General features: G+C 48.3%; 1 long non-coding RNA gene across 1 annotated transcript; it reads left to right on the top strand.

Moving 5' to 3' along the window:
- LOC140698724 (uncharacterized) lies at positions 1–7477 on the top strand. Its single transcript, XR_012076587.1, has 3 exons — positions 1–106; positions 2568–2661; positions 7254–7477. It is a non-coding gene; the product is annotated as an uncharacterized lncRNA (long non-coding RNA).
- Positions 7478–8701: the final 1224 nt, after the last annotated feature.

The following is an 8701-nucleotide window of genomic DNA, read 5'->3' as shown; positions in this document are numbered from 1 at the left end:
CCGCGGGTGGAAGGGGCGGGGAGCGGGCGCAGGGGAGGGGCAGCCCCTTGTCACCCGCCCAGTGGGGAGGGGCAGGATGGTGTCAGCCGCGTGGACCAATCAGCAGGTAAGACCTGGGCTCGAAGCCCCGCCCCCACAAGTCATTGGCTCCTGTGACCGAATAGTGAGTAGTTAACTTCCTTACCTGATGCTCTAAGGCTTGGGGTCCTTCTAAGCAAGACACCTGGCGCATACTAGAGTCTTAATAACAGAGAGTTTCTAAAAGATTCCTCACGAAGCAACAGAGCCTCTTGATTTGGGCAACAATTTTTAAATCCTTTTTAAAAATAATCTGTTACAATGAGTCTGCTCCTGCCTTCCCTTTGCCTATGACCCCAGACCACAGCACATGTCCCAGGAAGGGGTGGACAGAAGGTCCCCTGAGAATACAGAGACCAGCTGGTCCACCTCCCATCCTGCCTCCAGGGGAGAGTGTCCTCTCTTCACTTTCCCTGGGAAAAGCAAGTGCGAAGGACGCAGGAGGAGTGATTTTGACTGAAAACATTCATACCGTTAACGCTGGCCGCCGCATCGCGCTTCTGCGCTGTGCAAGCTGTTTTCCATCACAGACACATCACTTCCTGCATCCATCACGTATCCATGTGCTCACTGCAGTAGAGTATCTTCCCGGGGGCTGGAGGGAGGGGCCCGTCCTGCTTATTCACGACTGTAACACCGGCCCCTAGAACAATGCTGGACACTTGCCTGCACTATTAAAAAAAATAGTTACTGTGCTTTCTTACTACATGAAGTAGAAAGTTAAATCTCCCATAATTCCATACCTTGCCTCCCCCACCCAAATTAACCATTAAAAAAAATTGAGGTATAGTTAACATAATATTGTATTAGCTTCAGGTGTACAACATAGTAATTCGATATTTTTATAAAATACATTCCATACAAAATTATTATAAAATACTGACTATATTCCCTATGCTGTACATTATATCCTTGTAACAATGTACTTATTTTATACCTAGTAGTTCGTACCTCTTAATCCCCACCATCTGTTTTGCCTTTCCGCACTTCCTCCTCCCCACTGGCAACCACAACTTTGTTCTCTGTATCTGTGAGCCTGTTTCTGTTTTGTTATATGTATCCATTTATTTTATTTTTCAGACTCCATTTATAAGTGAAAACATACAGTATTTGTCTTTCTCTGGCTTATTTCACTAAGCATAATATCCTCCCAGATCCATCCATGTCACAAATGACAAACATTCATTCTTTATTATGGCCGAGTAGTATTCCACTGAATGTATATATACCACATCTTCTTTATCCACTCATCTGTTGATGGATACTTGCATTGTTTCCATATTTTGGTTACTGTAAATAATGCTGCTGTGAACATTGGGGTACATGCATCTTTTTGAAGTAGTATTTTTGTCTTCTTCAGATAAATACCCAGAGTGGAATTGCTAGATCATATGGTAGTTCTGTTTTTTTAATTTTTTGAGAAACCACCATACTATTTTCAATAGTAACTTCACCAATTTACATTCCCACCAACAGTATACCAGGGTTCGCTTTTCTCCACATCCTAGCCAATGTTTGTTTGTGGTCTTTTTGATGATAGCCATTCAGCATTCAGAGAGGTGTGAGGTAATAGCTCACTGTGGTTTTCATTTGCATTTCCCTGATGATTAGGGATGTTGGATGTCTTTTCACATCCCTGTTGGCCAACAGTATGTCTTTTTTGGAAAAACGTCTGTTCAGGTCTTCTGCCCATTTTAAAATCAGGTTGTTTGTTTTTTTGATGTTGAATTGTATGAGCTATTTACACATCTTGGATATTAACCTCTTATTGGTCACATCATTTGCAATTTTTTTCTCCCATTCTGCAGGCTGTCTTTTTCCTTTGTTGATGGTTGCCTTGCTGTGCAAAAACTTTTAAGTTTAATTAGCTCCCATTTGTTCATTTCTATTGCCTGGGTAGACTGCCCTAGGAGAGCTTTGCTAAGATTTGTATCAGAAAATGTCTTACCTATGTTTTCTTCTAGGAGGTTTACAGAGTCTCGTCTTATGCCATTTGTGTATTTTTGTTTTTATTTCCTTTGCTTTAGGAGACAGATCCAAAAAAAATATTGCTATGATGTATGTCAAAGAGTGTTCTGCCTATGTTTTCTTCTAGGAGTTTTATGGTCTATGTTCTTACATTTAGGCCTTTAATCCATTTGGAGTTTATTTTTGTATATGGTGTTAGAGAATGTTCCAATTTCATTCTTTTAAATGTAGCTGACCAGTTTTTCCAGCACTGCATATTGAAGGGACTGTCTTTTCCCCATTGTATGTTATTGCCTCCTTTGTTGTAGATTAGCTGGCCATACATGTATGGGTTTATTTCTGGGCTCTCTATTCTGTTCCATTGATCTATGTGTCTTTTTGTGCTAGTACCATACTGTTTTGATTATTGTAGCTTTGTGGTATAGTCTGAAGCCAAGAAACATAATTTCTCCAGCTCTATTGTCCTCTAAGATGACGAATAAGACAAGAATGCTCACTCTCACCACTTCTATTTAACACAGACTTGGAAGTCCTAACTACAACAACCAGACAAGAAAAAGAAATAAAAGATATCCAAATTGGAAGGGAAGAAGTAAAACTGTTACCTCCTCTAAGGTAAATTTGTCCTATTTGCCTTAGTAAGAAAAAGAAATTTAATATCAGAAACAAAGGATGGACAAGTACATTCAAGTTACGCCACCTGCAGGAGCTGCTGAGCCCTCTGTCAGGTGCACTGTGGGGACAGGAGTCCCTTTACCTTCCCACAGAAACGTCTCCAGATTTATAAACTTCCTGGAAGTATTTACTTCTGCTTTCTAATATACTACTATTCAGACTGCAATGCTTATCTTTGTAACATTTTCCAGAATATCCAGAGTTTAATGAGAGCATATTTTAAAAATGGATAGTTCAAAGTTTTGTTCTAATCTTTTTATTAGAAGTGGTACAACCTTCTTTTCTTAATTGTTTTTATATTTTTGTATTTATAAAAATATTTTGTATATATCTAGTAGCCTATTTATTTAACATACGTGCATCTGCTATTTAAATAGAACCTAGAGTAATACTTGACTTTCAACAAATATATACGGAAAGAAGGAATAACTTTTTGATGACTTTGGCAGACCCCAGTGGCTGGCAAATCAAATTTCCATTCCCCTCCACATCATATGTCATCAGGGAAATGCAAATTAAAACAACAATGATGTACCACTACACACCTATTAGAATGGCCAAAATCCAGAACTGACAACATCAAATGCCGATGAGGATGTGGAACAACAGGAACCCTCATTTACTGCTGACACGAGTGCAAAATGGTGCAGCCACTTTGCAAGACAGTTTGTCAGTTTCTTACAAAACTAAACATCCTTTTACCCTATCATCAAGCAATTATGCTCCTTGGTATATACCCAAAGGAGCTGAAAACTTATGCCTTCATGAAAGCCTACACATGGATATTTATATTCATAATTGCATCTTTATTCATAATTACCAAAACTTGGAAGCAACCAAGATGTCCTTCAGTAGGTGAACAGATAAACTGTGGTACATCCAGACAATGGAACATCACTCAGCACTAAAAGGAAATGAGTCATGAAACATACCAAGGAACTTTAGATGCTTAATATTACTAAGCGGAAAAAGCCAATTTGAAAAGACTGCATACTGTATGATTCCAACCGTATGACATCCTGAAAAAAGACAGAATTTTGGAGACAGTAAAAAAATCAGTGGTTGTTGGAGGCTGGGTGAGATGAACAGGCAAAGCACAGAGGAGCTTTGGGGCCGTGAAATCCTGTATATGACACCTTAATGGTAGACACATCATGGTATGTTTGTCCAAGCCCACAGAAGATAAGACATCAAAAGTGAACCCTAATGTAAACTATGGACTCTGGTGAGATTATAAGGTACCAGGGTAGGTCAATCCTTGGTTATAAATGTACTAGACTGGTGAGTGATGCTGATAGCGGGGGGAAGATGTGCAAAAGTGGCGGCAAGGGGTCTACGGGAAATTTCTGTACCTTCCTCTCAATGTTACTGCAAACCTAAAACTGCTCTAAAAACATGATTTTTTTTTTTAATTGCCGTTCTCAAGGATGTTCTCTCGCTCCCATCTACCAACTACAGAGGCTAGAAAGTCTCACTCTTCAAGTCTCTACTCTTCATGTGTTTTCTGAGTGAGGCTTGGAGTCTCCATCCAACCAGAGCCTCAGAGTTGTCCATTCTCCATCCCAGCATGAAGCGCAGCCCCGCGGTGCAGGAGGGATTCAGGGTTAACTTGTAGGATTTGTTAATGAATGGATGGCTGGTGGGCATGAACTGATTTAAATAAGTGATGAGGAGAGGGAGTGAAGGGAGCTTCCACTCCCTGAACTCAGGGAAATGCATGCAATCTCTCAGACCCTAGGGACCAGAAAGTGGAAGGCAGTTTGCACCCTGACCTCTGGATCCTCCTCTTTTCAGATTGGCACTCCCAGGGCACCTCTGGCTGTCCTCAGCCCCCTCCAGGGAGCCCTGCAGGGGAGGGTGCAGGGGAGGGCGCGAGGCAGAGGTGAGGCTTGGAGCGGGGATGTCCGGGCTTGTTCCTAGGCCCGAGGAGCGAGCTGCAAGCTTCCCACAGGATCCAGATCAAAGCCCGTCCAGGTCCTAAAGCTAAAGTTGCTGGCAGCGGACACATATCCCTGCCTGTCTTGGCAGCGAGAGGCAGGAAAGGAATCTGGGAGGTGCTGCCTTTCTTACCAGGAGGACGCGTTCTGAACCCACTGCACGATGCCCTTTACGAGCTGAGGCCCACCCGGGATGGAGGGCCCGGGGGTGCTGGGGCTGTGGGTCAGCTGTGTGTGTGTGGGGGGGATGCAGATCAGTAAGACAGACACCCCTCAAGTGAGCAGGCCCCAGAGAGCTCAGCCTGAAACCCTTGCATTGTTCGTGATCAGCCACCCTCAGCAGCTACAGGGGGACTGGGCCTCGAGCAACGGAATTCAAGCATTTAGCAGGGACCAGTCTGGCTAAAAGAGAAAAGAAAAAATCCAGTTGTATTGCCTCTTTAATTGTTGCAGTCCACAAGACAAGGGTAGGGACCCTCTGCCTCGCCTTCCCCAATACAGGGCAGGTGTTTGCAAAGGGGTGAGGTGGACTTCGGAATTTCTTCTGCCCACCCTGAAACCCTCTGGGCCTGGGGCGGGGCAGTCGCTAGTGACGTGTGAGGACAATCAAGGCGTAGGCCCACCCGCCAAGGCAAGGCATGGGGCGCCCTCACCTGGCGGCCGCCGCTCTGAAGCCAGGTGTCTGTCCTGCTCAGGCTTCGCCCGGCTCCAGCAAACAGGAATCACAGAGAGATGCCTCCCTCCCTGTCTGAGGTGAACGGCCTTTGGTGCGTCTTCCTGGCAGAGGATGTACTGGTGCACGCAGGGCATGCGTGCGCTGGGATGCCAGCTGCCGGCTGCGCTCCTGCTCCGAGGGGTTGACGTCTGGTGACGCACTGAGGGCTCCCTCTCTGGCCTGCGGACTGTTGCACCTCCGCCTTCCGCCAAGACCCCCAAACCCCTTCTCTATAGGATCCAGATGTGCCTCTCCTGGCCGAGCTGGTGCGCCCCGTCTGCAGCTGACAGCTTCACGAGGGAGCTCGCCATCTTTGACCATCCAGCAGGGCTTGCACAAGGACACAGGCATTTCATTACAATCTCCCTTCTCTTCTAAAAATCAGAGGCAGTGGAAAAATCCAGGTGATATAAAACACAGTTTTATATTTTAGATTTAACCCGTTTCAGGCCAAACTGGGACTCCGTGGGCTGAAGGAAGCCGGTCTCCAACCCCCTAGAGGAGGCTCCGGGGGCCTCTGAGGCGACGCTCTTGGGAGGAGAATGTCAGAACGAAAGAAGGTAAAGATGCTGGACTGTGCCTGAGAGAATTGTAGCCACAAGGCGAGCAGGAATTTGACCATTTTTTTAACTCTCCTGGCCCGGAGCTGGACATGTGCAACTTTGTGGCCAAGGGGGACATTCCGTGCGGGGTGGGGTGTCCACAGCCCTGGGGCTGCCCACCAACCCGCGGGGAAACGCCAGGAAGGGAAGGAAGCCGTCCTCCAAGGCAGGCGTTTCCAACTCCGGCATGACAGCTGAAAAGCACACAAGCCAACGTAGGTAAACGCAAAACGGCCTCAAGGAGTTTCTGGAACGTCCCAGAGGAAGCCTGTCCTGGCAGACGCGACGGGAGCCACCGTGGGCCTTGGCACCTTAACCCACAGGCCAGCTTCTGACGATGTGGAAAGCGTCTTAGGACTCCAGTCCCTGAAGAAGTGCAAACACAGTCTATTCACGTATAATGTCTGATTTATCGCACACCTCCTCCCCCTAAAGCGTGAGCCTCGTTCTGGTTGTTTCTCCCCACTCCGGGCCTATCTCTCCTCCTTAACTTTCTAATAACCCCTCGCACTGTATTAATACTGTCAGTGTCTTTCCATGAACATGTCTTAGTGCATTCCTACTGTTTGACCTTGGCTCTGGCCTTGACAGAGACTCAGTCCTCCTTAGAAAACGGATTTAAATAATCTCAAGTCTTTGGGATCCCTTCCCACCATCACAGTGGCCTCTGTAAAAAGCAGCAACAAAAGTCCCCAAGTACTGCCCGAACTTTCTTAGTAAAGGATCATGGCCACAGATCTGGACCTTATACTTAACTGGTTGACCCTGTCAACCAGTCCTCTCGTTAGGGCCAGAGCCCAGGGCGCGCAGACGTGAGCCGCACTGCCCCCTGCTGGCCGGAGCGCGCCAGGCCGCCCCCATCGCTCTGTAGCTGCTCTGCCTTCTGTTAGCGGGAGAGGCTCGGAGCCTAACTCTCCGACAGCTAAAGGAAATGTCTTTTACTCATAAGAGGCTAGATTATAATCCCAGAGGGCTCTTCAACACCTCCCCCGCTCCCAGCTCCAGGCCTTCTGGGCAGCCAGTGAGCTACGCAGGCTGCGACCAAAACTGGCCAAAAACTCAGCAGCGCCCCCTGCTGTCGATCAACGGGCATCTGAGACCACCTGCCACGCGCTCAGCCCTGTGCTTGTCCGGGTGGGGTTCCGAAACGGCGGGATCCAGCCCGGGTCTTTCCAGGACTCACAAAGGACTCCACGACCTTCCACCCACCGAGCGCAACACCCAGACCTGCTTCTGCTGGTTGAGGATTAATGAGCGGAGTCCATGCTTTTCCCCCAGGTCGTCCATCAAATGTTTCGTGGACCACGAAGGCCACCCTCCATGAAATGGAGCGAGCGGAGAAGGAATGGAAAGAGAAGAAAAGTGGGGATTCCGGTTTTTGGCTGCGGTGAAGGCCCCCCACCCCGCAGGCCGTCATAACCACAGACATTCGTGAGTTACCTCTCCTCAGGGGCCCAGTCTAGACCCTGTGCCCCAAGTGAACACGCGAAACCCCTGGGAGCCTTCGCCCAGGCTCTGCAAGCTGAAATTGCTCTTCTGGGGGCCTGGGAGGGGCCAAGGTGAGCTCCCCCCACCTCAGGCAGGCAGGTGGGGATCCCTGAGCCCCTGCTCCGCACCCCTGTCTGGTGGGAGCCTAACTCCAGTCCCGGAAGGGGGGCCGCCCGGTAACGCTGGGCTTTCTGGTAGCTGCACCGAAGCCAGTTAACAGTTAAAACAGCCTGTTAAAATCAATTGTATCAATATGTTTTCTTTAACTCCATATATCCAAAATATTATCCTTTCAACATGTAATGAGATAAACGTTAAGGATGAGACATCTCACGTTCTTTGCACCGTCTTTGGAGACCTGCGTGCATCTTACACCGAGTCTGTGAGACCAGCCGCGTCCTGACTGCCTGGGTCCACAGCGGTGGTCCAGGCCACATTTCCTCTTCCTGATCTGGGAACAGCCGCTCAGCCAGGAAGGAGCCAGCATCCAGAAACACAGTTCTGGGTGGGAAAAGCTGCAGTGTTCCCAGTCATGTCCCTCTCCCCAAATCCACCTTCCATGCCAGTGCCTTCAGCTCGACTCTGTGCTGAAAAAAGAAATAAGCGACTTTCCTTGGTCTGTGAATTTAACTCCGGTCTGCAAGGGATTCGGGTGTTCCCGCCTCTCACCAGGAGGGCAGTATGCCACAGCGCAGAGCAGTGCGGGGGCCCTGGTGTGTCGTGGCTCTTCTTTGATAAACCTGTAAGTACTAGATGAAAGAAAAGTGTCTATGTACAGGAACTCCACCTGGAAAAATTCTCCACGTTTCCTGTCTCCTCCAGGGCATCTCAGAACTGGTGACAGGTGGTGTGACTACCCCCTCCACCTGCCGCAGGGAGCTTTGGAGCAGTGTGCAGTGGGCCCCAGCTCCACGGGGCCCAGCGCCTCTTCTCCCCGAGCGCCTCTGTCTAGTGCCAGGGGACACAGGATGAGGGACGCTGAACCAGTTCTCCAGATACGCAGACTGCTAACGCTTTACGATCCCAGGGGCTTTGTCCTGGGGGGAGAGGATTTGAATTAGAATCAGAAGGCCCAGATGTCAGCTTCCCAGGGCGGCCACAGCAAGTGGCCACAAACTCTGTGACTACAGAGGTCTGTTCTCTTCACCGCTCTGGAGGCCAGAATTCTAAAAGCAGGGTGCGGGCAAGGTTGGTTCCTTCGGAGGCTTCAGGGGAGAATCTGACCCAGGCTCTCCCGG

This window comes from Vicugna pacos, chromosome 1 (assembly GCF_048564905.1).
Source record: "Vicugna pacos chromosome 1, VicPac4, whole genome shotgun sequence".
Lineage (NCBI taxonomy): Eukaryota > Metazoa > Chordata > Mammalia > Artiodactyla > Camelidae > Vicugna > Vicugna pacos.
The sequence above is the reverse complement of the archived record's forward strand: the minus strand, read 5'-3'. Positions and strand labels throughout refer to the sequence as shown.